We start from the raw sequence: 27727 nt of genomic DNA, 5'->3' as shown, positions 1-27727 counted from the left end.
CATAGTTTTCAACTAAATTGCAGCCTGAAATAGAAAGGATTGGTCATCAGGTGGACGGGTGTGGAATGCAACCAGGGATAAAGATAGCTAAGTTGACTCCTGCTTCCTTTTGCGATATTTTAAGGATAAGTTAGGGACCTGTCAGATATGGATTTCTTTTTCTTTTTTTCCTTTTTCTTTTATTAGATATTTTCTTTATTTACATTTCAAATGCTATCCCAAAAGTTCCCTATACCCTACCCCTGCCCTGCTCCCCTACCCACCCACTCCCACTTCTTGGCCCTAGCTTGCCCCTGTACTGGGGCATATAAAGTTTGCAAGACCAAGGAGCCTCTCTTCCCCATCTTCTGCTACATATGCAGCTAGAGATACAAGCTCTGGGAGTACTGGTTAGTTCATATTGTTGTTCCACCTATAGGGTTGCAGACCCCTTCAGCTCTTTGGGTACTTTCTCTAGCTCCTCCATTGGGGGCCCTGTGTTCCACCCAATAGATGACTGTGAACATCCACTTCTATATTTTCCAGGAACTGGCATAGCCTCACACAAGACAGGTATATCAGGGTCCTTTCAGCAAAGGTGTCAAAGCCATGCTACCAAGAAGTTGAATGACTTGCCAATGGACACAGACCATCTGGTTTTTTTTTTTTTTCTTACAGATTCTCATTTAGAATGCAACCTCTAATTAGAGTCAAAACCTCCCATTTACAGACAAATGATGGTAACAAAAATAGAAGCTGTGGAAAGATAAATCTCAGAAAGATTCTATCTAATTTCTTACATGTACTCTGCCATCTCAATTCCTATAAAATGAAAATTTATATTCCCAAGAATAATCCCATGCTGTCTTATAAATCACTGAAGAAAGATTTCATTTCATTCAGTCCCATTAGGTGTATTTATTGTTCTCTGAATCATTGGTACGGGATACAGATGACAACCCTTAGAAGGCCAGAATATCACAATAAAAAGAAAAAATCCATTTTCTAGCCTTTTTATGGTCACCAGTGACTACTGTACTAGTCTAAGGCCCAAACACTGATAAGAAAACTAGTAAGGTTGCTTTGAATGCAAGATCTCTAGGCTCTAACACTCTTTTGAGTGTGTACACTCCTGGAAGTGAGGTGATGCAATGTTGTAGTGTAAGAAACCATTGTCCGGTTAAGCCCTCAGCATTATTTGTCTCTTGAATGGTGGCCCATGCATAAAAGGCCTGGATTTGATGTGGTGCTGTTGGGAATTAGTGAAAACTTTAGGGGTTTGAAAGTAATAGAAGACAGTTAGGTTATTGGGTGTGTGCCCTTGAAGGGCATATACAGAACGTTTTCATTCCTTTTTCAGTTTTTGAACCTACATTCATTCTCTGATATGCACTTGTTGATAATATACTAAGTTACCAAAATCCCAAAGCAGTGGAACTAAGCAGGCATTGGCTGAGACTGTAAAAAGTGGATTGTCAGAGGTGTACTGGTTACTTTTCTATTGTGATGAAACACAATGACCAAGGCAACTCATAATAGTTGGGCTTGTGCTTACAGAGGAACAGAGTCTACGGGCAAGGGTAAAATCATGGGACATGTGACTTGAGCAGCAGCTGAGACCTCTTATCTGATCCACAAGCAGGAGGCAGAGAGCTACCTCAGAAGTGTGACAAGTCTCTTGAAACCTTAAACCGACTTCCAGTGACACACATCCTCCAACAAGGCTACATCTTCTTATCTTTCCCCAATAGTTTACCAAGTATTCAAGCATATGGGCCGATAGGAGCTATGCTCACTTGAACCACTTCATGTCCTCAGTTTGAGCAGTGATGGAAATATGAGTAACTTATTCAATAAGACCTTGTGAATATAATGCACATTCAGACTTTGACAAGTTATATCACTTAATTGCTGTGTTGGAACTCAAACTTTTTTTTTTTTTTTTTTTGGTATTTGGTTTCTTGAGACAGAGTTTCTCTGTACAGCCCGGGCTGTCCTGAAACTCACTTTGTAGACCAGGCTGGCCTGGAACTCAGAAATCTGCCTGCCTCTGCCTCCAGAGTGCTGGGATTAAAGGCGTGCACCACCACACCCGGCAAACCTTTTTTTTTTTTTTAAGACTTTATTTATTATACATAAGTACACTGTAACTGACTTCAGACGCACCAGAAGAGGGCGTCAGATGTCATTACAGATGGTTGTGAACCATCATGTGGTTGCTGGGATTTGATCTCAGGACCTTCGGAAGAGCAGTCAGTGCTCTTACCCACTGAGCCATCTCACCAGCCCCCGGAACTCAAACTTTTATAATGCAATTTAGATATTTTTTCAAGAATGTTTCAATATCATGCTTTATCATTCAGACAAATGAGATTAGGATTTCTTTCCTTCCATTCCAAATTAATTCAACTTCATTATGATATTTCCATCCTTTTTAACATCAGAAATGGCATTGTGCATAAGAGCTGTATGCCTGTGATCCTCAATGGCCTTCTACTTATAAATGAACATTCTTGAACTAGGAATATGGCTCAGCAGATAAAGTGCTTGCTGGGGATGCAGGAGAATTACTTTGATCATCACAACTCACATTTTAACAAATGCCAGGCATGATGGCACATGATTGTAATCTCAGTTCATGTAAGGGAAAGTAGAGATGGACAGATCTTTGGAACTAATTGGCCAGACAGCCTCTTCTATTTTGCCAGTTCCAGGCCAATGAAAGAACTTCTCTCAAAAAATAAAAATAAAAAAGTACATGGTGCCTAAGAAATGACATCTATGCATGCATGCACACACACACTCGTGTACACATACAAATACACACATGAACATACATGAGCACGCATGTATTGCATATATTGCAATCTGATAACTCTGGGCAATCTTTTTATTAAGCATATGGTAACTGTTGGTACTTTTCCCATTTGTTTCTTTCATATTAATTTATTATAATTAAAGCATTTAAAACTAATTAACAATGTTCTTTATGAGATATTCAAATATCAACTTGAAGTAAAAAAATTCCTGCCATATTTTCTTAGAGACCTGTGAGCTGTGTTTGAATTAACATCGTTAGCAACAAGGAAAGTTTTGACGCACTTAGCAAAATTCATTACCCAAGAAGCCAAGGGTTGCCCTGATACTTTCTCCAGGCCCATAAACCAAGCCTTGCAAAACTGACTGTGAAATGTAAGACCCAAGTACATTACTTTGACTAATATAACTAATTTTGAGAGGAAAGTGGTATCTTCCAGAGAAACCATGAGTCAGAAGCTCACCCCTTCTACTGGGTCCACAACCTGCCTTCCATTCCTTCTTCTTCCCGTCCAGGTCCTGGAGCACCTATGTATCTATTCCTCCTAGCTTTCTTTGTCAAATCCAAACCCTAAGTCTCGGCTTTCTTGTTTTCTTTGTTGCGGTTTTCTTTGTGTTTTTCAGTTTCTTACCTATCATTTGTACTAAAAGGACAAAACTGGCTCAAGCTAGTTATGGTGGTACATGTAGTAGGATTTGCTGAAAGAGGTGGATCCACGGCTGGAAGATCGTGAGTTCAAGACCATCCTGGCCTACACTTTTAGCCAGTCAGTGGTAGTGGCAAATACCTTTCATCTCAGCATAGGAGAGACAGAGGCAGGCAGATCTCTGAATCTGAGGTCACTCTGGTCAACAGAGTAAGTTCCATGTCTGCTGGGCCTACATCCCATCTCAACACCCACCCAAGCCCCCCAAAATGGCTCAGAATATAGAAAAGATACTGGTTTCTGCATGTACCAATAGCTTACCTTCCTGCTTTAGAATGGAGAACTCAATCACTTATTTGTTTCACCAGGGGGCTTATTAAGACACTGGATTAAACCCAGACCATGATGTTAATGTAATGAATAAAAATTTGGGGCAGACCCTCCTTAGAATTGGGAACAAAACACCCATGGAAGGAGTTACAGAGACAAAGTTTGGAGCTGAGATGAAAGGATGGACCATGTAGAGACTGCCATATCCAGGGATCCACCCCATAATCAGCATCCAAACTCTGACACCATTGCATACACTAGCAAGATTTTATTGAAAGGACCCAGATGTAGCTGTCTCTTGTGAGACTATGCCGGGGCCTAGCAAACACAGAAGTGGATGCTCACAGTCAGCTAATGGATGGATCACAGGGCTCCAAATGGAGGAGCTAGAGAAAGTAGCCAAGGAGCTAAAGGGATCTGCAACCCTATAGGTGGAACAACATTATGAACTAACCAGTACCCCGGAGCTCTTGACTCTAGCTGCATATGTATCAAAAGATGACCTAGTCGGCCATCACTGGAAAGAGAGGCCCATTGGACATGCAAACTTTATATGCCCCAGTACAGAGGAATGCCAGGGCCAAAAAGGGGGAATGGGTGGGTAGGGGAGTGGGGGTGGGTGGGTATGGGGGACTTTTGGTATAGCATTGGAAATGTAAATGAGCTAAATACCTAATAAAAAAATGGAAAAAAAATTTAAAAAAAATTTGGGGCAGAATTCAGTCAGGCTTCAGTTGATGTTTTAACAAAACCCCTGAAATTTTGCTTTGACTTATGTGACAGTCTCTTTAAATCACTGTTTTTTGAGACTGATGAAAATTGGCATACCACTGTACTATAATTTTTGGAGTATCACACACTTCAATTCAGATAACAAGAGTCTTAGACAACTCATCCTTCTACAAAGGTAAACAAACACCATAGACTTCTGTTAAGAATATGTAATTTACAATAAATTGAACACTTGGATAAACTTTGGAAAACATATTCACATGGCAGTTATATCTACTCTCCACAGGATTAACTAAGAACATTCTGGGTTCTCTAACACATGCAGGTGGCTATTTATAAGACTAAAAGTTTAAGATTGAGAGCCACTATGGAAGTGCAGGGCAAAAGAGAACTTTGGAAGTCACTCCTAGTGAAGATTATCTTTGAAAATATAAGTCCAACCCTCCCTATGTAAGAATTAAATTAAAAGAAGAAACCTCAAAGCTTTGGAGGACCTCTCCTGGCAAATGTTTTAAATCAGACTGGCCTATCCCAGGCTCTCAGTGAATGTTCCCTGGCCTGTAGAGGAAGACCATCCCTTTAGACAGGAGTCCACTCGCATATGAACCACAGCCATACTATTTCAAAATAGGGCTAGTTAAATCGTATCAGCAAGCAGTAGGTTGATGTATAATTACTTATCATTACTGTAACGTCACTTTAAAATGTATTTCCCAACTACTCTTCTTCCCTTTATCAATGTATTATTCATATCTATATAAATAACATTTCACTGAATTCATTTTAGAGAAATCCATTGACTCTAGTAAATTATTAGACACATGTAACTGTCATTCAGGCAATAATCTGGAAATACCCTGCTAAGGATTTCTGGAAACTCAGTCTGTGGATGAAAGATGAACAAAAGCACCATCTCATCTGCTACCAAACTGATGGCCTCAAATGATTTGGAATTTAATTACAGAACTGACTACATTTTCAGGATATGATTTCCAAAGGCCAAATATGTTATTTAATTCCCTGTTTGTGTGTTTTGTCCAAGGGACATCAGTTGTATTTGTAAATCTCAGTCCTAGAAACTGAGAGCTTTGGGCTACGCAGGATCCATATGTTAGGAGTTAGACTGAGGGAAAAGGCAGAAAAGGGAAATTATCACGCTCATCTTCTCCCCTTTCTGCACTCTCTCTTCCACTTCATCCTGCTAGCCAGGAACATTTCCATGTCCATTCACATACAAGTAGGAATTCCAAGGTAGTGCTATTGGATTTCAGATTAGCACTAATTGTTTTGAGTGTGAATACATCCCATTCAATAGTCAGCCATGCTTATACTAAATAGTTGTCTGAATTATCTGATCCCAAACTTTAACTGGATAGTTTGAATTTGTATGCGATTAAGTACATGAAGGAAAGTTCCAGGATAACGTTTTGCTGTGCTATTTTTCTGAAATGTAGAGTCAGGACTCTTTAGCTGGCTCGGCAGGGAAAGGAGCTGGCCACCAAGGGTAAGGACTGGAGTTTGATCCCTGAGATTCACATATTAGAAAGAGAGCACCAACTCCGAAAGTTGTCCATTTATGACATCACATTAACCATGACACATGCACCTACACATACACACATAAAATAAACAAATGGAATAAAAATTTAAAGAAGAATGAAGAGTCAAATTAAGGTAGTGACTTCTAAGGGAGGAAAGAGGAGGAAGAGTGAATTTTTGGAAAAGTTGGCAGGAGTGTGAATGGATATAATCAACACATGTTATATGAAATCCTCAGTTAATATAATTTTTAATAAACAATATTTTAGGTGGTCTGAACCTCTTTGTTGTTCCTAAAGTTGCAACATGGTATCATCTTTTTTAAAGACATGGGTGTATTTGTGTGTGTGTCTGTGTAAGTGTGTGCATTGTATGTAGGAGTACCCATTCAAGCCAGAAAAGGGCATTGTGTCCTCTGAATTGGAGTTTCAGGGCCTTGTGAGCTACCTGATGTGTATACTAGAATCTGAACTCAAGTCATTCTGAAAATGAGTAAGTCCTCTAAAGGGCTAAGATATCGCAGCTCATGTGTTTACCTTGATGCGTCCTAAGGACCGCTCCCTATCACTTGCTCGGGGGTTGGTGATTTCATTGAACCCTCTTCCAAAGAAGAAGCAGCAGCAGAATGTGCTGTTTCAATAAGAGGTCTTTTGTTGGTGATGCTCAAAGGCAAGGAAATCATCATCCTGCTTATGGTCAGGATTGATCATGGAGGTCAAGCCTCGTCGTTACATGTTGTCAAGATTTGAGAAAAATGCATCCTTCATTTTAATTCTTTGCATGATTAAAGTCATTCAGTTACCATTCCATTTAATTAAAAGCTTTTATGATTTAATTTTAGTGAGGGGAGAATGATTAGTCATTAAAATGATGACTGGATGATGATTTTTTTTATTATTATTATTGCAGTAGATAACAGGAAAAGGCCTTTGAGATAAATTCTATTTTAAAAAAAAAGTAATCATTGAAATGTGTTATCTGTAATGAAAAAAAGAGTTGTTGATATTGTTAATTAATAGCTGATGAATTAGTATGGAACTTGACATTTAGTTTCCCCAGTAACTCTGCAGAGAATGTGAGTCTATTATTCTGTTTAAGAAGATTTAGGAGGGGAGGAAAGCAAGAGAAGTGTAGAGGAGGAGAGATGTGGAAGACAAAATAAGTGATAGAAGCTGGGAGGGAGAAAGTCAGAAGTTCAGGGAAGGGAGAAGCATAAGGATCTAGGGGAGAAGGAGTAAAATATAGGTTAATTCTCAAGTAAAACTAACCAGTTCAAGAAAATGCATGAACATCCATTATGGCATTTTATAGCAATCAATAGAATAAATGAATTTATTTAAGTTCATATTTTCCTTTTATTTTTAAATTAATAATTGATAGTCTAAATTGGATGTCATATGTTTCTCTATTATAGATTTTATTTTATCTGTTTTTCCTTTCTCATCGGCAATATTATTAGGATGTTAAATCCTATCTTGATAATAGATGAGAAAATTGTAGGTAATTCATGTTGAGAATCTTTTCTTTAAAAAGAAAGAGAGAAAAGAAGGAAGGGAAAGGAGGGATGGAGAGAGGCTGGTAGAAAGAAAGAGAGAGGGGAGGCTATTCTAAGTGAATGTATTTTTCATACAACTTGTTGATTTTTCTGTGATACAGGAAAAGATAGTTTCAAGCCAATTGTACATTAGCATGGTTGTTTATAAACTCTGACATACGTTATTTCTGCCTCAATTGCAAGATGGAACCCTGTTTTTATACTAAATTTCGTATAGGAGCAAGTTTAGACAAAATTCTTTGAGAAGAATTCTTCAGGGGGGGCTGGTTATCTAAGTGAATTCAGTGTGTACAAGACTCATATACCTGTTGGATCTCATGGTTGTTGATGATATGACCAACTCCCAGAGTTGGCCTCTGACCTTCACACACACAATGACATACACATTTATTATCATGCCTATATAATCCACATGTGCTCCTGCACACACACACACACACACACACACACACACACACACACACACACACATCACACACAGTAACAATACTAATAAATAAAATATGTTTCAGGGACTGAAGATCTCAATGCCATTCATACACATGGCCCATTTATCACCTTGAGAATACTTACATTAAACTAAGATAAAAGAAACTGCTGTTTTTATTTCAAAGAAACACAAACTCAACTACAAATAAGTTCCATCAAGAAGACAGAGGAATGAGTTTCTTAAAAGTAGAAATGGGACAAAGAAAGGGGTGAGGCAAAATAACAGTAATTTTCAAGTGTCCTGTGAGTTGTACAGTTACTCATGTGCACTATTTAGAGTGAATTTAGATTGGTGGCACAGCTCAGTTCATACATGGAAATAATAACTGATTACTAGATAGAATTATGAGAAGGTTGTTGATAAATAGTATGCCTTAATGAGGAAGTCCCAGAAGGAGGTGCAGTCATAGCTGGGGGTCCTGTAAACACATCTTTAAACAAGCCATCAATGTCTGGAAGGCAGAGGTTGCAGGGATACCTCTGACATAAACTGTAGCCCAGCCTATCAAATGAGTCTCTAAGACACACAGACAAGTTTTGTTTTCTCTTCAGCAAACTAAAACTGTCTTAATTTTTTTTATTTCCACAAAAACTATATGAGAATTTAGTAGTTACCACAAGGACCTCAACTGAAACATTTGGTAGAACTTAACAACTCCAAGAACTCACTGAAAATTGAAATATTTAAGATTTGGTTGGAGGGGAAGAGTGAAAGAGCACTCAGGAAAGAGCACCCAGTGCTCTTCTAGAGGGCACTCATTTAACTCTGAGCACCCACATGGTAGCTCTCAACAGCTCTGTAACCACAGTTCCAGGGAATCTGATGCCATCTTCTGTGTTCCACAGGTATCCAGCATACATGTGGTACCCAGACATACAGTCAGGCAAAAAAAAAAAAAAAAAGAAAGAAGGAAGGAAGGAAGGAAGGAAGGAAGGAAGGAAGGAAGGAAGAAAGAAAGAAAGAAAGAAAGAAAGAAAGAAAGAAAGAAAGAAAGAAAGAAAGGAAGGAAGAGAGAGAGAAAGAAAGAAAGAAAGAAAGAAAGAAAGAAAGAAAGAGAAAAACAAAAAAAATATATAAATAAGTAAATTGATTTTTTTTTTTTTCAAAAACTATTTTTTTTTAATTAGGTATTTAGCTCATTTACATTTCCAATGCTATACCAAAAGTCCCCCTTACCCACCCACCCCCACTCCCCTACCCTCCCACTCCCCCCCTTTGGCCCTGGCGTTCCCCTGTACCGGGGCACACAAAGTCTGCGTGTCCAATGGGCCTCTCTTTCCAGTGATGGCCGACTAGGCCATCTTTTGATACATATGCAGCTAGAGTCAAGAGCTCAGGGGTACTGGTTAGTTCATAATGTTGTTCCACCTATAGGGTTGAAGATCCCTTTAGCTCCTTGGGTACTTTCTCTAGCTCCTCCATTGGGAGCCCTGTGATCCATCCATTAGCTGACTGTGAGCATCCACTTCTGTGTTTGCTAGGCCCCGGCATAGTCTCACAAGAGACAGCTACATCTGGGTCCTTTCAGTAAAATCTTGCTAGTGTATGCAATGGTGTCAGCATTTGGAAGCTGATTATGGGGTGGATCCCTGGATATGGCAGTCTCTACATGGTCCATCCTTTCATCTCAGCTCCATACTTTGTTTCTGTAACTCCTTCCATGGGTGTTTTGTTCCCACTTCTAAGGAGGGGCATAGTGTCCACACTTCAGTCTTCATTTTTCTTGAGTTTCATGTGTTTAGGAAATTGTATCTTATATCGTGGGTATCCTAGGTTTTGGGCTAGTATCCACTTATCAGTGAGTACATATTGTGTGAGTTCCTTTGTGATTGTGTTACCTCACTCAGGATGATGCTCTCCAGGTCCATCCATTTGGCTAGGAATTTCATAAATTCATTCTTTTTAATAGCTGAGTAGTACTCCATTGTGTAGAGGAAGTCAAAATATCACTTTTTGCAGATGATATGATAGTATATATAAGTGACCCTAAAAATTCCAACAGAGAACTCCTAAACCTGATAAACAGCTTCGGTGAAGTAGCTGGATATAAAATTAACTCAAACAAGTCAATGGCCTTTCTCTACACAAAGAATAAACAGGCTGAGAAAGAAATTAGGGAAACAACACCCTTCTCAATAGCCACAAATAATATAAAATATCTCGGCGTGACTCTAACGAAGGAAGTGAAAGATCTGTATGATAAAAACTTCAAGTCCCTGAAGAAAGAAATTAAAGAAGATCTCAGAAGATGGAAAGATCTCCCATGCTCATGGATTGGCAGGACCAACATTGTAAAAATGGCTATCTTGCCAAAAGCAATCTACAGATTCAATGCAATCCCCATTAAAATTCCAACTCAATTCTTCAACGAATTAGAAGGAGCAATTTGCAAATTCATCTGGAATAACAAAAAACCGAGGATAGCAAAAACTCTTCTCAAGTAAATTGATTTTATACGTTATAGAAGTAACATCTGTCATCTCAATACCTAGAAAATTGAGTTTAAAAAAATCTCCAAGATCAAGGCTATCATGTACTGCATAATGAGACCTACCTAAACACACACACACACACACACACACACACACACACACACACACACACACACACACACACACTATAGACCTCAAAACAATTCAAACGAGTAAGATCAGAGGAAACACAAGTACAGAGTTGGGGTGTGAGACTTTTGTGTAGGACATTAATGAGGTCTAGATATATCCCTGACCGAGGTATGGTCCATCTTATACATGAGTTCACTAAGTGTTGGTGTCCAGAGTTTGTACTGAAGCTTTCTTACATAACAGTGATTAAATAACTAGTCACCCAGTTTAGTTCAGTCTCCAGTCTCCTTCCCTAGTTCCAGTCTAATGATCCTTTGATTAATCTTTGTTTGCTTATTTGATAGTTTGTTGGTTTATTTGTGTGTTTTTCTTTGTTTGTTTGAGTTAGAGTCTTTCTGCATAGTCCTGTCTAGATCAGACTGAAATGAAACTCACTGAAAGCAGCTACTTCTGCCTCCCAAGTGCTGGCATTAAGAGCATGTGCCACCATGACTGTCAGACGATTGATCTTTCTAATGAACAGTCCCCATCCAGACTCTCCAGAGTCTACCCAGACTGTTCTATCATATCTAAGGTATAGAAATCCCGGAGGCATCTGCACTGAGCAGCTGTGGAAGGTCTCCCTGAGGGAATTGGCCTGGGTAGTCTTGTGTCTACATGGCCAAAATGACCGTACAGAGACCATTAGGTCAGCATTATGATAGTCCACAGCCTACAAGTGTGCATGTAGTCTTGTGCTGAGCTCTGATTCTTCTGTCTGTCCCCCTAGCTGACACATGTTGAGCACAATGTCCAGGGCAAGTGTCAGCCTGATGCAGGGGATACTTGCTGGCAAGTCTCTGCTTTCAACACTGGTGATAAACAAACCATTTTCACTTTTTCATCTGTTTAATGAGAGCATAACTTTTGATGTTTAAAGGTATCTTCCCAACTGTGATATCATATAGTTTTACAATGCTGTTTCTTTTTCCTCTCCTTTTAAACTCACCTGCCTCTTCCTTTGGCACTTTGCTCCATGTTTTTGCTCCATGTTTCTTCCTTTGATGCCAATAGGGAGGCAGGGGGAAATAGAATATTGACTGAACAGAAAAGTTACATGAATGAAGTTGATCTTTGCAAGCAGGACCTTGTCATAATCCTGGGCTTTTCCTTGACCAACTGTGATAGAAGGATAAAAACTGTGGATCATAACCCAGACTCTCTCCCTGAGAGATTTACACAATATAAATAGGAAGCTGGGAGCAAGGGCGAGAGCTCAGTGAGTAAAGTCTGTTCGCAAGCCAGGCCACCTGGATTTGATTCCCAGGACCTACGTGATTGCAAAAGAATTAACTCCTGAAAGTCCACTGATGTCCATATTGGTAACACCTCTCTCTCTCTCTCTCTCTCTCTCTCTCTCTCTCTCTCTCTCTCTCTCTCTCTCTCTCTCTCTCTTTGTCCCCTCTCTGACTCTCTCTCTCCCCTCTCTGTCTCTCTTCTCTCTCTCAGACACACACACACACACACACACACACACACGAGAGGAAGGAAAGGAGGGAGAGACAGAGAGGGATTACAGAGATTATAACTTAAAAAGATTAAATTCTAAACTGAAACCAGGAGTCTGCTCTGCCCTAAGTCCTACAATGGAGCTCTAGCTTTTCAGGTTTTTCATATTTTCAAATGGCCTGCCTGGGGAATAGAGAGCTGGCTCCATGGTACTTGCTGCCATTTCTGACTTCTTGAGTTCAGTCCCCATGTGGTGGAAAGGGGAGTACTAACTCCCATAAAATGGCCTCCGATGTGTGTGCACATGCATTCAGAAGTGTAAAAAATCAAACGAGTGGAGCTAGTTCTTAAATTTGGAGAATATCAGCCTTTAAGGCAGAATGTTGTACACCTTTGAGTCCTGTACTTTGAGTTTCTCAGCAATTCTATAGTATGCATCAGTGTAGGTGGAGACAATGGCACACATTTCTACACAAGTCAAGGTGATGGGCATTGTCTTTTCCCACTTCACCCACATGTTGATCTAATTAAACATGAAGATATATGGTGACTATATGTCTTTTATACAATAGAGCACCAAACAAATAACAAATGATTATGACAAAGACCAGCCCATATTGCAAATGCTGGTAAATTCCAGGAGTTTCTTATAACTCAAAAGTCTTTAGTTGGGGACTTGTCTTGGTGTTCCATAGCTGGGAAGAGACACCAAAACTAAAGCAACTCTTACAAAAGAAAGCATTTAATTGGGCACTTGCGTACAGCTTTAGAGGGTTAGTCCATTGTCATATTGGGAAGCGGACAGGCATGGCACTGGAGCAGTAGCTGAGAACTTTACATCCTGGTCATCATTGGATCAGGCAGAGCAGGACAATGGGCCTGATGTGGGCTTTTAAAACCTCAAAGCCCATCCCCAGCATCACATCTCCTTCAACAGGAACAAATCTACTTTAACAAGGACACATCAAATGCTTTCCAAAGAGTTCATCAACTAGAAACTAAGCATGCCAATATATGAGCCTAATGAGGGCGTGTGCTCATTCAAACAACTACAGGTCTGCAAAGAGTCTCTTGTTGCAACAGATGGCCTGGATCCAGTTCTCAACATGAACCATATGGCTCATAACCATACCTAATTCCAGTTGTAGGGGACCCTTCCTCTAAACTCAGGATACACATGCATACATTCAGGGAAGACACTGACACATACCAATAAATTTTAAAAATTATGAGAAGACTTCACCGGTGTTAAATGTGTCATGGGGGTTAGGTACAAACATTTTCTTCCAAAGAAAGGCTTTTCTAACTTTCTCTCTTGACTATCTACTATCCTAGAGAGTTCAGCCAGTTACTGTGGATACAAAAATCAACTAGAGTTCTAAAGCCACTGGTATTATAATGCAAATATATGCACCTGCCCTTAGTTTGACGGTGTCCACTTAGAGCATGCTTTTAGTCAAGGGCCACTTAGTCTGTCCATGGGAGAGGTCTTAGTCTTGAACTTTGCTGACCTTTTTTCTCCTTCCTTATTTTTCACTTCTTCAAGCAGAGAACATATTTTAATTGGCAAATGACTCTCCCACATTTCTGAAAGGCATTGTAGGAACATAGAACTCTGCTTGTTTCCTTTGTTAAGCTGCTTTTGTGCCTTAAACTGTTTCTTTCTGCAATATTTAAGGGAAACATCATTTTGTTCCACCTTCTCAAGAGAGGCATAAAATACTATTGGCTATTTACTGAAATGCCACCTCCTGGCTCCATTGATCTGAAGGGATTTGGGATCCCCATGGAGAACAAAGATTAATTATCCATTCAGACACATCCTTGCACACCTACTCAGGATCTGTGATTTCTAAGGCAGTGAATTGCCAAGTCTCAGGCCACTTTAGGAGCGTCTCAGAAATTCATAGAGTTTGAGTTCTGCATATAACTCATATAATTCAAATGAGGTCATCCTCATCAAAAGGGCCAAGGGCCAACTTCTGACTCAGTAGTAATCAAACCTCCATATTAGTTTCTGAGGATTTAAAGAATGAGAGTGTTTGTCCTAAAACACTGCGACAGTGGGGTGGTTCAGCAGGCAGAGGTATTTACATGCAGATTTGATGAGCTAAGTTTAATTCCTGGATCTCATAAGATGCCAGGAGAGAACCAATTCACCTGCAACCTCCATGTGGGACCCACGTGGGACACACACACACACACACACACACACACACACACACACACACATGCCAAAATAAGAAAATAAAAGTGTACAAGTTATTGCCAAGAGGACAAAGCATAAGTATAAGAGAGAACATGGGCTTCAACCACCAATAGAGATTAGTAAATAGCTTATTGAATAAGTTCTTTTGTAAGCCATATATATTGGTGTGTTTGTAGATATAGAGAATCATAGGACTAATAGGGAGAGAGATGAGGCATTTGATACTTACCCAGAACATAAACCCAGAGCCCGAGGAGATGACTCAGTGGGTAAAGTCTTTGCAGTGCAAGCACTCATGTAAAAGCTGAGAGTAGCAGCACGTAGCTACAACTGCAGCACTGGAAAGAGGAGTGAGACAGGCAGCTCTAAGGTGGCTTGTTGCCTCTTAGTTTCAGTCCACGGTAGGCCAGCATCATTACTGTGGACCAAGATAAGTATGTCATCCCCTTTAATAGTTTCTGTCAGGTACTCCTTTACACCAATAGGGAAGTGACTAGCATAGTGGGTGAGAGAAGTCCTATTTTGGTGGTATTGCTGCCGTTGAAAAATATCAATGGTGACATGAGCATTTGTTGCATCTGAGGGAATCTGTGAACAGTATTCTTGTGTCATGTCAAAAAGGGAGTCTGGCTTTCTGTGTACTGCTTGTGGTAACCAGAAAGTGAGCTGAAGAACTTGAGGAGAACAGAGGTGAAGAATGTATTAGTCCATTTTTTTCATAGCTTCAATGAAATAGCCGAGGCAGGTCTCTTTAGATATAGAGAAAATCACTTTATTTTCTCTAGTGCAGTGAGAAACCTCTTTATGAGTAAGAAGGTAAGACATCTAAATAGTCTGGCTTGGAGTGTGACATTACCTTTTTCCTGTCCCCTATAATAACACAGGAGGAGCATGAATGTATATCTGTGCAGTCTACTTATAAATCTACTGGAATTCAAGTACATGGTCCCCACCCTAATCACATAGGACATTAGAACTGTATGGGCACCTGCATGGACATATGCATGCATGAACACATACACACACACACACACACACACACACACATACACACAATTTCCAAAGTTATATGTAATTTTTAAAACACAATAACAAGATGGAGAAAATGTACAATGGAGCCCTCATACCTGATACCTTATTGATAGGAATATAAATTAGCCTAATGATTTGGAAAATATATTAACAATTTTTCAAAATGCCTAACTAACATAGGGACTGGGGAGATGGCTTACTGGTTAAGAGCACTGAATGCTCTTCCAGAGGTCCTGAGTTCAATTCCTAGCAACCACATGGTGGCTCACAACCATCTCTAGTGGCATCTGATTCCCTCTTCTAGTGTGTCTGAAGACAGGTGCAGTATACTTACATATACATAAAATACATAAATAATTACAAAGTTGGCTATCATAAAATCACCGTATATCTCAACCATTCTACTTTTAGATATAAAAATAAAAGAAGTAATCTGAATATTTAAAATATATTCACGAACATCCAAAGCCATTTTCATTATTCACAACAGCAAGTACCCATGAAAGATATGACTGGATAAGCAGAGTGTGGCATGCTCATGGTACAATTTGTATGCTGTATTTCCAAGTACATTCTACAGTGTATATAAACCTTGGAAATCTACCAAGGGGAAGAATTTAGATAAAAGACTGCGTATTGTATGATTCTATCCACATGAAATGTTTAGAAAGGGAAAAGCAAGGAAGTAGAAGATGATAAAATTGCAAGGGAATGAAAACCATACAAATCGAGAGTGACTTTTATTTTCCATTCTCATCCCTCCTTGTGAAACAGCGATTCTGATCACCACATGTCCATTCAGAACCCACAAAATAGGACTATGTTTTCAGGCCACTTAACTTCCACATGCCCACTCATTGTGTCTCCATGATCTCCCAAAGTGAAGCAGAATTAATGTTGCAAGCTATGTTTGGACATAAGATGACTTTTTAAGTGGGTGCCTGAGATCAACATCTTTAGGATATCTCATAAATACCTCATGGTGGCCCGTGTTTGCCACTTCCAAAATCCCTAGGTTGCCACAACAGCATCTCTTGATTTCAGAAGACCTTCTCCAAATTGCTTGTTCTAGGTACTGCAGCAACACCTTCCAGTAGTTTCTTCTTTTTTTCCCTGTGGGAAACCTCAGGGCTCCTGTTTTCATTCTGAGGTTGAATGCAGGAAGAGGATATGAGAGTGATTAGTTGTTTTCTCTGCAGCAGCATGAATTACAGACATGGGATATATTTGAGAAAGGGAGCAAACTTAGCTTCCAGATTGTCCTGCTGATTAAGTATCTACTTATGAAAAATCAAGTCATCACGCACTGTTGTGCACCTTGCTGGTACTCTTGGCTGGGGCTTCCCATTCTTTTGCCTGTCTTCATGTCATTGTCCATTGTGAACTTTTTGTTTGAGAAACACTCCCTTTTCATTTTACATGTCACATCACACTTACTTCTGCACACCTTCTTTCTCAACCCTCTTCAACCTCCCACCCATTTGATGAGCTTAGAAAATCTTCTGCCTTTATTGTCTCTAGGATAACTCTATATATAAAGTATTGCCTGGAGAAGATAATGGATTCTTTCCCACCTTTGGTTTCCATTACATGTGTGAATGATGTACCTGTCCCATTGTTCTCTAAACCTTTGAAAGCAAGGTCATGCTTTCTCAATTTGTAGCACCTAGTGTGACTAGAGACCAACTGAAATGAATTGATGAAGATGACTTGTCCACTGACTGTGAGTATATAATGTGACATAAAATATATCAACATGATGGGCTGGAAAGGTGGCTAAGCAGTGCAGAGGACTGGTTGTTCTTAACTGCTACTGTTAACCTCAGGGTCTTCCAGAGGACCCTCGCTTGATCCACATAGTAACTCACAGCCATCTATAATTCTAGGCACAAAGGTTATAATACCTTCTTCTATTCTCTATGGGCATAAAGTGTACACGTAGTATATAGACATATACACACAGGCAAAATACCAATATACATGTTTTTAATTGAACACACACACAGGGAGGGGCTGGCTCAGTCAGTAAAGTACTTGGCAGAAAAGCATTTATACACAAATTTGATCTTCCTGAACTGCCAGCATGATTTTGTATTTCTGGAATCCCAGAACTGGGGAAATAAAGACAGTAGGGTTACAAGGGTTTGCTGGCCAACAAGTTTATCTGAGTCAGGTTGAGTAAAAGATCCTGTCTCATAACTAAGAAAGAAAGCATCAGAGGAAGACAACTGCTTATTTGTATTGACTTTGATGTGTATATGCACATACACATACCTGCACACATATACATGGATACATGCACACAGTATATGTGTTTATATTGTGCATATATATTTATACATAATACATGAGTAAATTACTATTAACCTGTAGAGAACATGGAAAGATGTTCTGGGGCCCTCTAAACTAGTAAACATGGGTGCTAAGGACAGTAACTGTTCTAACACCTTCTCCTGGTGAGAGACAGGTCCACAAGTAAACACGAACCTTGGGAAAGCCTTTAGAATTGAATGAATGTTGGGTCATCATGAAAATTCGAATGAATATAAAATAGAAGAGATTATGTAAAAGATGTAAACATAGGGAAAGTAGTAGAAATAACAGGCACCTGTTGGTTGTTTTAAAACTACTGAACTGACCCATAATAGGTTCACAGGCATCCACCAAACTTTAAACCAACATAATTATAAACAAAACATTTAATTCTATCTAGCGAGGCCCAGAGGTCCATATACTAAGTAGCATTCTGTTATAAGTAACTTTGTAAAGGACATTTACTATATATAATTAAAACAAGTCTATGCTCAGGTTTAGTAACAGATGTGAGAATGGTGTCAAGAATTTTGGTGAGGATACATGATACTAATTGAATGCTAGTGTGTTTTCAGAACGTGCAAAATGCCATAATTTTAACCCTACTTTAAAAACAGAAAGAGTGAACCATTCAGAACCAACAGATTTGGGTGTTGTTCATCCCATTCCACACAACTTGTGTACAGATCTCTAGAGCTTTTGTGTTTCAAAGTCCAGTCATCTTTCATTCCTTATGGGTCTGAAGGCCAATGGTCATGCAAACATGACAAAGAAAGCAGCACAAATGTTATCCCATGGTGTGTTTAACTTGCCCTTCCTGTGAAGCATGAATAGAATCTGTATGAGCCAGCTTCGAGTTCAGTGCACTGTAACACTATTGTATTTACTTAGTGGACACTGCATTTGAGGGCATAGGTACATGGGCCTAGGAAACTACTTTCTTAGTTAAGCAGCATCTCAAGGTCTGATCCAGATACTGGAATCCTCTCCTCGCTGTTGTTCCTATTTAGGCAAGAAAGAAAGAAAGAAAGAAAGAAAGAAAGAAAGAAAGAAAGAAAGAAAGAAAGAAAGAAGGAAGGAAGGAAGGAAGGAAGGAAGGAAGGAAGGAAGGAAGAAAAAAGCCCTCACAACCTGGTTTTCTTCCTTTGTTGAATGTCCCAAGGAAGGAACACTTACCCAAAGGTGAGAGAAACAGCAATCCACCCCCTCCTCATGACAGGAAAGCTCATGGTGATCACAACAAATCTACATCTGCTTTTAGAAAATTGCTTTGGAAAGTCATGTTGATCACAGTAACATTTTTTTGAGAAGCCACCGTTTTACAAAGGTGAAAAGAAGTTGGGAGCAAAAGAAAAAAAAAAATCACTTGTCATTTTTATTAACATTCTTTAATATTTAGCACAATTGTATTTTGTGAAGCCAGCTGTTAGAGGAAGCAGTGAACTACAGAGAAGATACCAGAATTTCTCTGTGGATAGTTCCTTTAGTCTCATTTTACAAACAGAAACTGGTGGTAACAGCTTTGCTTCCAAAATCTGCCAGTCGATAAAAGATTAAGGTAAAAACCAAAGTCTCCAAAGCCTCACCACACATAAACTAAGATAGCACAGCCTCGGGACTGGACCCGATTCCTCTGCCTGTTTCCAGAACTTGCTGTTATACAGTCTGCACAGACGGTGGAGTGCTTGGACAAGGAAGAAAGGGGAGGAAGCTTGGCAGAGCACCAGCTTGGAGAGTCTTTTTTTCTTTCTTTTTCTTTTTCTTTTTCTTTTTCTTTTCTTTTCTTTTCTTTTCTTTTCTTTTCTTTTCTCTTCTTTTCTCTTTCTTCCTTTTCTCCTTTCTTTTTCTTAATTTTTTTTTCCTTCAAAGAGCTCATTTGAGTAGAAAAATCAAAACAAAAGCACTCCTTCTGACTCTCTTATCTCTTTTCATCGCAGTTCCCGTGGGTTAGCAGTTCTGCATAAACATGTGGGCAGCTTGCTTTGGTATGTGTGGCTGGCTTTTGCTGGAGATCAGAACTGCTTGGCTATGGAGTCCAGAAATACAGTCACACAAGCTGGCAGATACAATACCACCATGGCTGTCAGCACTTGGAGGTTCACAAAAGCAACACATGCACTTCTGATGGCAAGACGTGGTTACCACTGAGCCAAAGGAGATTTTGTTCCCACCTTCCTCCAGAAGTCTCTAAGCTCACAGGAGATGAAGCAGGTATACGCTGCTTGAGGAGAGGAGTGCAGAGGATGGATGGATATGGAATCTGTTGAAAGAACCACTATATTAGACAATAATAATAATAATAATAATAATAATAAGAAGAAGAAGAAGAAGAAGAAGAAGAAGAAGAAGAAGAAGAAGAAGAAGCATGCACTGTAGGCTAGGCACAGAGTATCTGCTATGGTAAGTCCTGATGTGAGGTCTATGCAAGTTTCTAAGTATTGTGCTTGACTCTAGTGACAGACAGTTCTCTCTCCATCCATTTCTCTGCTAATTACTTTACATAACTCCTTCCTGTCCCTCTCTTCACTCTTTCTTGTGGTGATCTAGTGCTCTCTATTACTCCTCAAGTCTCTTTTTAGTTTCCACATCAGGACACCAACTGCCTCTTGTGCCAATTGGGCTTACCCTCATTCAGTTTTTATATACATGTCATGCACCTGCATTGCCAAAGGGACCCAAGAGAAGATTCATGTTGATTGAGCATTTGTTGCAGGCCAGCCTTTTAACAGAGCCAGTGCCAATACTTTCAGATAATTATCCTGAAGCAATAGCTGAGTGGTGGTGGTGAACACTTTTAATCCTAGCACTTGGGAGGCAAAAGCAGGTGGATCTCTGGGTTTGAGACTGGTCTAGTCTACAGAGTCTGTTTCAGGACAGCCAGGGCTACACAGAGAAACTCTGTCCCCTGTCAAAAGAAAAATACTGAAGCAGCTGCTTAGGTGGAACTTAGTAGCTTGGGTGAACTGAGCCTTCTCCTTTCTCTCCAGTGACCGCACAGTAAGGTGCAGGATCGGTGAACAGAAGGAATGTAAGACATGCCTGTGGCCCTCAGATGTCACATGGGGAGGTGGAACCACATTACTTCTGACAGCACTACCCTAAGACTCCAGACTTCCTCAACAACATTATCGCTCTCGATTGTAACTACATTATTGTGAAACAGACTGACAGGGGATTATATAATGAATTTCAAGGACAAGAAGACTGAGGTCCAAAACCTAAGCCAGCAACTCGAGGCAGGACCAAAGCCATCCATTAATTCTGTGTTCAACATTTCTTTAATTCATTCTGAAGGCTCTAGACATAAGCCGTGGGAAATGTTGAGTCCAGGCGAGCCTGATAAGACCATGTGTCCTCCTGGTTATAGCAACTCTCCACGTAATTTCTAAATCTCACTTTTTGTCATCAGAACCCATGGACCCCTTTGTTCTTCTCAAAACCTTGGTTGCTGACCTACCATGATGCTTATCCTTCCTGCGGTAATCCCCTCACCATGTCAATCACTGTAGGCAGTGTTCTCAGTGTGCTCAGACATTCCCCTCCTCATTATCACCATCTCCCGCTGAGAAAGACTGTTGACATTTTCCCTCAGTTCTCTGTTTCCCTGAAATTTTAATATCACATGTATATTGTATATCTGTTGATGTGCTATATGCATGGCTGTACCTTATACATAAAATAGAGGAAATTTTTGGTCAACCCACTTAAAAAAGGTGTTTGCACACTTGATGCAATTTTTCATGAGTTGGTAAAGCATAGCAGGGTTCATAACTATGAACTGATTTAAGGGGAAAAGAAAGAAAATATTTGAGACTCGTGATAGAATGAAGCAGGAGGGAAGAGGAAGGGAGGCAGAAAATAAGCAGCAGCAGCAACAAAAAGTCAACAAAGACTCAAAACATTGAACATCAAAGCTGTCCTCAATTCTCAAATGGTTAGTGTTTCCTCTGATAATATAGATTGTCTGTGTTGCTAATATTAATGTGTATACCTGTAGAAGAAAAATTATCTTAGTGTTCTCTTCCTCTGAACAAGGCACAATATAGGGCATGGCTTGAGACAGCTTCAGCCTTCAACATGTAGATGGAACATAAAAAGTTTCCTTTCATCATACATATTCATCTTTGTGAGAGTGACTAGATCTCTCAGGGTATTGGAACCTGCCCTTTGCAGAACTCTGGTGCATTCTCCTCTTTGCCAGCCAGAAAGTCATAGCATAAGAGAACGGGCTGGAAGTTGCCCTTTTCTCCCCTTCTGCGTTTACACTCTACACTTGGCTACTAAATCAGAGCTAGAAACAAAACCAGAATTCGCCACCAGCTCAGAAAGAAAGGATATCACAAGGAAAGCCATCTAGTCCAAGGTCTAAGAAAGAATTGGTGATGCTGTCCAGAGAACCTGCTTTGTAATACTCAACCTGCTTTTGAGAAGAAAGGCGTCTTCTCAGCTATGCTCTCCATCCTTCATTGCACTTGCTTGTTACAATCAAATTGGGATTTTTTTGCACACAAAGAAAAAACTTCTTAAATACACAGTTGTTGTCTAAAGATGGATATTTCTACTCAGTATCCTGGGGGGGGGGGGGTCCTGGGATAATTTGATATCACCATTATTAAGTAAAGCTGTAGGAGTTAGATGGTGAACTCTAGTTACTGATCTTTGTGGCAACTAGCAGTGGGTAACAGACAACTCACAATGGAGATAAATTTTGTTTTCTCAGTGAAAACTTTCATAAGCCGTGCTTCTGGGAGAAGTCACTAGGCTACAGTTCATGTAAAAGTGGGGAGAACAGTACTGAACCCATATGTGTGTGCATAATCCCATGCAATCTCGTGAATACTGTTGACATGTTGACATTTTCTATGGTGGACTATGCCTTTCAGTCCTGCCTGAGCATATTGGTAAAGGCAAGACAATTCTCAGACATTGGACTTGAGCTATCTTTTTTTTTTTTCTCCTTCTACCAGGGGCTTAGAATTTATGTCCTAAGGCTTGGAAGCAGGCTCCTTTACCCTCTCGCCAGTCCCCACCAGCTTTTACCTAATTTTCAGGCTGAGCCTGCTGAAAAGTATTCAGAACAAAAATAGATCCAGATTCATGGCAGAACTTAAATGAGAAAATATGCAGGACTGAACAGTTTGCTATCAACCACTAACATGTATATTTATGTGTATGTGATGTGTATATGTATCACTCCCAAGGGAGGGACCATCTTTTATAAATGAATCAGGAAAATATGGAGGCATCTTCATCTCACTCCCATGGTAAGTCTAGTTGAACTATGCCTCCAGGTTCCCTGGCTTTGTGCCTCACTTTCATAGGTGCAAACATTTCCATGTTAAATGGTTCTTTTTTCACTCCAACAAATATGTGCTTAATCTCTTGGAAAGAAACTACTGCTACCTGATTGAATGGGCTGAGCAACAGAACTAGAAGGGTAAAAGTTTGAGTTGTCTGTTATCTAAAAGCATTCTAACTAAAATGCCACACATCCCTTCATCCTCTGAGTGATGTTTGGTCTTTTTTGTTTATTTATGATTTTTGAAAGAGGATAAAAATGGGGCAGGGGAATCAGTATGATAAGCTCAGATAAAAATGACACTGGCAGTTAGAAAAAAAGAGTGAGTTCCAAGGAGGGACCATTCTTGTTAGAGTAAACAATTTAAAAGGGAAACTAACAAACAAACAAAACAAAGCAAAAGCAAAAACCAAATGTCCGTTGCTGGAAATAGAGATTTCTCTGAAAATGCCATCAAGATGGAACAGAGACACAAAATCACAGGCCACGTGGTTCTGCAGCTGAGGGACAAATGACAGGAATGCCTGGGCCAGCTGAAGACAGATTGTGGTATTGTTCCATTAATTGTGTGTAACTTGGCTTTTCTAGACCTTTCTGTGACAGACTAATCCAGCTTCCAAATGCTGCTGAGTCTTCTCCCTTTTGTTCGAGGCCGCCCACAGTATCTCTGCGCTGGAAATCCTGCCCCACACAGTTTCATATGTAGCATTTTTAATTGAAGATAGTCATGCTGGTGGGAAATGTTTAAAAAATACATGGTTTTCAAAGATGATGCTGGCTTAAGAAGGAAAAAGACGCATCTTCATATGAGCTCTGGTTTAAGCTCATAAACAATTGTTGAAGATGATAGACCTGGGTTGGTAAATGAAATGATCAAGGCATAATCACCTGGCCAGATATATGCCACCCTATCTATTTGGGTGCATGGGTTTTGAATATGAGACAAACTTCTCTAAGTTACCCCTGTCTCTCCTCATCCCCCTGTCAAGATTCTTATTCAAGCTGCCAGAATCTCTGAGTAGAATTATCATCCCACATCAATCAATGTCTTATTAGGATTTCGCCTTCACATTCTTGGAAGAGCAAGTGGCAAAGCTGTTGGTGGTGGTGGGTTGACTACAGAGGGATATTTTGGTGGTGTGAGGTATTAAGAAAGTGCTGACATCTCTTTGGGTGATCTTTCTAGCAACTCAGAGTCATGAGTGGCAAAGAAAAGTAAGTCAGGCTCAGGGAGGTTGGAGGGCACACAAGAAGGCAGAGATGAAACAGTGTGCCAGAGTCTAGCTGGCCTTCAGATTTGAGGCTTGATGTCCTCAAAACAGGGTAAGTCTATGCCTGCCTTGTAAGACTATTAAGAGAAATTGAGAGAATGAAATGCAGTAAAGGAGTAATCATAAGATTACCATAAGAGATTAACAATGAACTTATGTACTTTGCCAATGTTTCCAGGTGAAGCCAACGGGGGTAGCTGGTCGACAACTAGGCCCATACTTAATCAGAACCTTACATAGAGCAGATACTGACTCATCATATCTTCTGCAAAAGATATTTTCCAACTTATATATCTTTTATATTTCTGAACAAACAGGATATTATTATAAGATCTTCTAAGTCAGTGATTCCTAACCGGGACTGACCTATACAACAAGTCATCTTGGAATATTCTAAAACCTCCCCCATCCCTCGGATCTTTGAAGTAAGAGTACTTTAGGGTGAGACCCAATCATCAATATTCATCAAAGGTCCCCAGTGATCCCAAACACACGGCTTGAGAAGTACCACCCTATCTGAAAGAAAATGGCTTCCCAACATCCCACTGAGAGGAAGCATAAAAGCCAAATAGGTAGATCAGAAGAGATACAGCTAAATGGGACTTAGGAGTCAGTCTACGTCAACTGTTGGTGATGGCTTTAACATGTAAAGCATAAATCTTGAAACCCTTCTCTTCTTCCATTACTTTTGTCTCTCTTTCTTCCCTGCCTTGTCTTTCTTCGTGTCTCTCCTCTTCTCCTTCTGCTCCATCCCCTACATTACTACTTTAATAGAAGGCTAACCCCAATGCTAGTCACTTATATTGAATTATTTTAGAAATCCTGAATAAATATTTTCCTTTTTCTCATCTTAGTAGTATTCCTTAGCTTTCTGTTGTTTTAATTGGGCATATGCCCCAGTCCTGCATCTCAGGACTCAATATCCAGGTGGTTGGGTATCCTCTCTAGACTTAGTCTTTCTGCATATTTTATAAATCTATATTCATACATACCACACACACCTGAACTCTTTCTATGAATTTCCATCGACCTCTCTGAAGCCTGGACCTCTCAGTGAGTTTCTCATCTATCCTTTCTCGTTTATATGCAGGCAAGCCTGATGAATCAGAATGTCTGGGGAACGGGAACACAGAGAGGTTTTAATTTTCTGGTTAAATGACACTAACTTGAAAACTACTTTTGTTTCATGTTTTATTGATGGGAGAAATGGTGAGATCGAAGTACAGAATGGAAAGTGTCCTTGGGGAGTACTAGATAAATCCTTCTAAAATTCAGAGTGAGTGAGACCCACTGAGGTATGCTCAGCCGAAATCTTCCCTGGAAAATGAAGAATAATAGCACTGGGTTTAAAAACTACAACTCCTGACTTCTAGATTCTGTTTTGTTGTTGTTGTTTTGTTTTGTTTTTTTGTTTTTGTTTTTGTTTATGTTTTTTTTTTCAAATTTGACCTGCACTGCAAATGTGTCCTGGTTAGACTTAACCAGTCTGACCTAAGTATTTGTTTTTAATTAAATTCTCTGCTTCCCTCATATCCCTATGTGTCAGCCTTGTGCCTGTCTTCCTCTTCCCAAATACATTTGTGAGCAATGTCTGCAGCTTAGGATGCCTATTTCTAAACTCTGAGATAACAACTGTCACTCATAGGCCCATCCCACTCACCTGAAAAAACACATTGACTTTTTTTCTTAATTGATTCTCATGCTTACCTCAAAAACATTGTGGTCTTGGGTGGGGTTGGAGAAAGTAGAGACAGGGCAACTGGATGTGTCAGACCCCAGGACCAGAAGGGAAGGAATATCAAATACTCTCCGTTTCCTTTGTATTAATCAAGTCTGTCACCATTAACTTGATCCCCCACCTCACCCCCATGTTTCCTAAATGAGGTCTTGCTAAAGGAAAAAGTGGGTCAGTTGAGGGTTCTGACTAGTTTTGTCTTAGTTAATTTAAGGTTTGCCATATGTTCGTTGGGAAGAATGTGCTAACTACATGTCTTTTGCTGATTAACAAACAACCTGGGGGTTTTTAATTTAGACTTGCAACTCTCTGGTTAAAAAAGACAGAGAGAAAGGAATCTTAATGGGGAATCAGTGCAGATGAAATAAAAGCTTAGAAAGACCATTGTGAGCAAGCAACATTTGTGCAGGCTCATTCCCAGCATCCATTCCTACCATGGAGCCAAGAGTCTCCCTTCCAGCTTCCTTGATATTTGTGGTCAAATAAGTCTTTCTTGTTAGGGATGCCACGTTCATTGTAAGATGCTTAGCTGCGGATGCCTGTAACACACCAGCCAAATATGCAAATAAAAAACTATCTCTAGACATTACTAACTAAAGTCCATTCTGTGTGTGTGTATGTGTGTGTGTGTGTGGGGGGGGGGGGAGATTGAGAGGGAAAGGGAGAGGGAGAGAGAGAGAGAGAGAGAGAGAGAGAGTGTGTGTGTGTGTGTGTGTGTGTGTGTTTGTGTATGTGTCACATGCAAATTTATCTCTGCTTGAGAAATGATAGCCAGCATAGACACATAATCAGTGATCACCAAGTAAGAAAGGACATCTCTAGTGACAACAGATGGAAGCCTAGGCTTTATCTTCTCTAAGTTACACCTTGGTAAGAGACTGGACTGGGTAATTGCTGTTCTTTGGACATCATCTGAATGTCTCTTGTGGTGACAGCGTTTCACAGGACTCATCTACTGATTGATAGACATAAAAGGTCATAGCCACAATTTCTGTATTTGATCACCCCACCCATGACATTCATTAAGAATGTGTTTAGCATTCAACCAGGATATATTGGCAAATAGGCTGTCTGTACAATCTAGGCTCTTTAGTGGGTAGAAATGTAGAGAAACCATCTGTCTAAGGAAAAATAGTCTGTGTACTTTAAAAAGCTAGCAGAGTGAGCATCAGCATCCTCAGTATCTTGGACCCTCTGTACTTCATACAAGTTTCCTAATCTCTGTAAGCCTCAGGTTCCTCTTGAATAGATATAGTTGTCTGCACATTGCATATTAAGAGCCTGCAAAAGGAAGGTACCCATGCCAAGAAAACACTCAACAAATACTTTTATTTTTCATCTCTTTGCTTCTCTGTTTTACTCATTAAGGATTCATCTGTCAGGACCTTCACACACACACACACACACACACACACACACACACACACACACACACATCAAAAAATGCCTGAGATATTTAGTAATTGTGTCCAATGAGTAGATAGCTGTGATTCCCTGTCAGGAGTTAGGAATGTATCTACTGAATTTCACAGAAAAATAAAAAACACAGACAGAAGCATTTAAAATAGTTCTAAAGCAAGCATATCCCCTAATCCTAAAGTGAAAGATGCCTTCAAAAGAATGCAATGCCATTTCTAGCTCTAACCACTAGACAGCAGAAGTGTACTCTGTGTGGCATGAGGAACCCGAGGCTCTCCAGGCTGCAAAGCGTTAACCAGCACAGGGAC

General features: G+C 39.9%; 2 protein-coding genes across 7 annotated transcripts in view; one reads left to right on the top strand and one right to left on the bottom strand.

Annotated features, from left to right (window-relative positions):
* Ctnna2 (catenin (cadherin associated protein), alpha 2) overlaps window positions 1-27727 on the top strand; it is a 1098179-nt gene that overhangs the window by 702549 nt on the left and 367903 nt on the right. The window lies entirely within an intron of this gene.
* Lrrtm1 (leucine rich repeat transmembrane neuronal 1) overlaps window positions 17352-27727 on the bottom strand; it is a 30706-nt gene continuing 20330 nt past the window's right edge. For both annotated transcript variants that reach the window (NR_155300.1, NR_155299.1), the window contains exon 3: window positions 17352-19955. The gene's annotated coding sequence lies outside the window, so the exon portion shown is untranslated. The remainder of the gene's footprint in view (window positions 19956-27727) is intronic.

This window comes from Mus musculus, chromosome 6, assembly GCF_000001635.26.
Source record: "Mus musculus strain C57BL/6J chromosome 6, GRCm38.p6 C57BL/6J".
NCBI lineage: Eukaryota > Metazoa > Chordata > Mammalia > Rodentia > Muridae > Mus > Mus musculus.
This window is presented reverse-complemented; position numbering and strand designations above follow the sequence as displayed.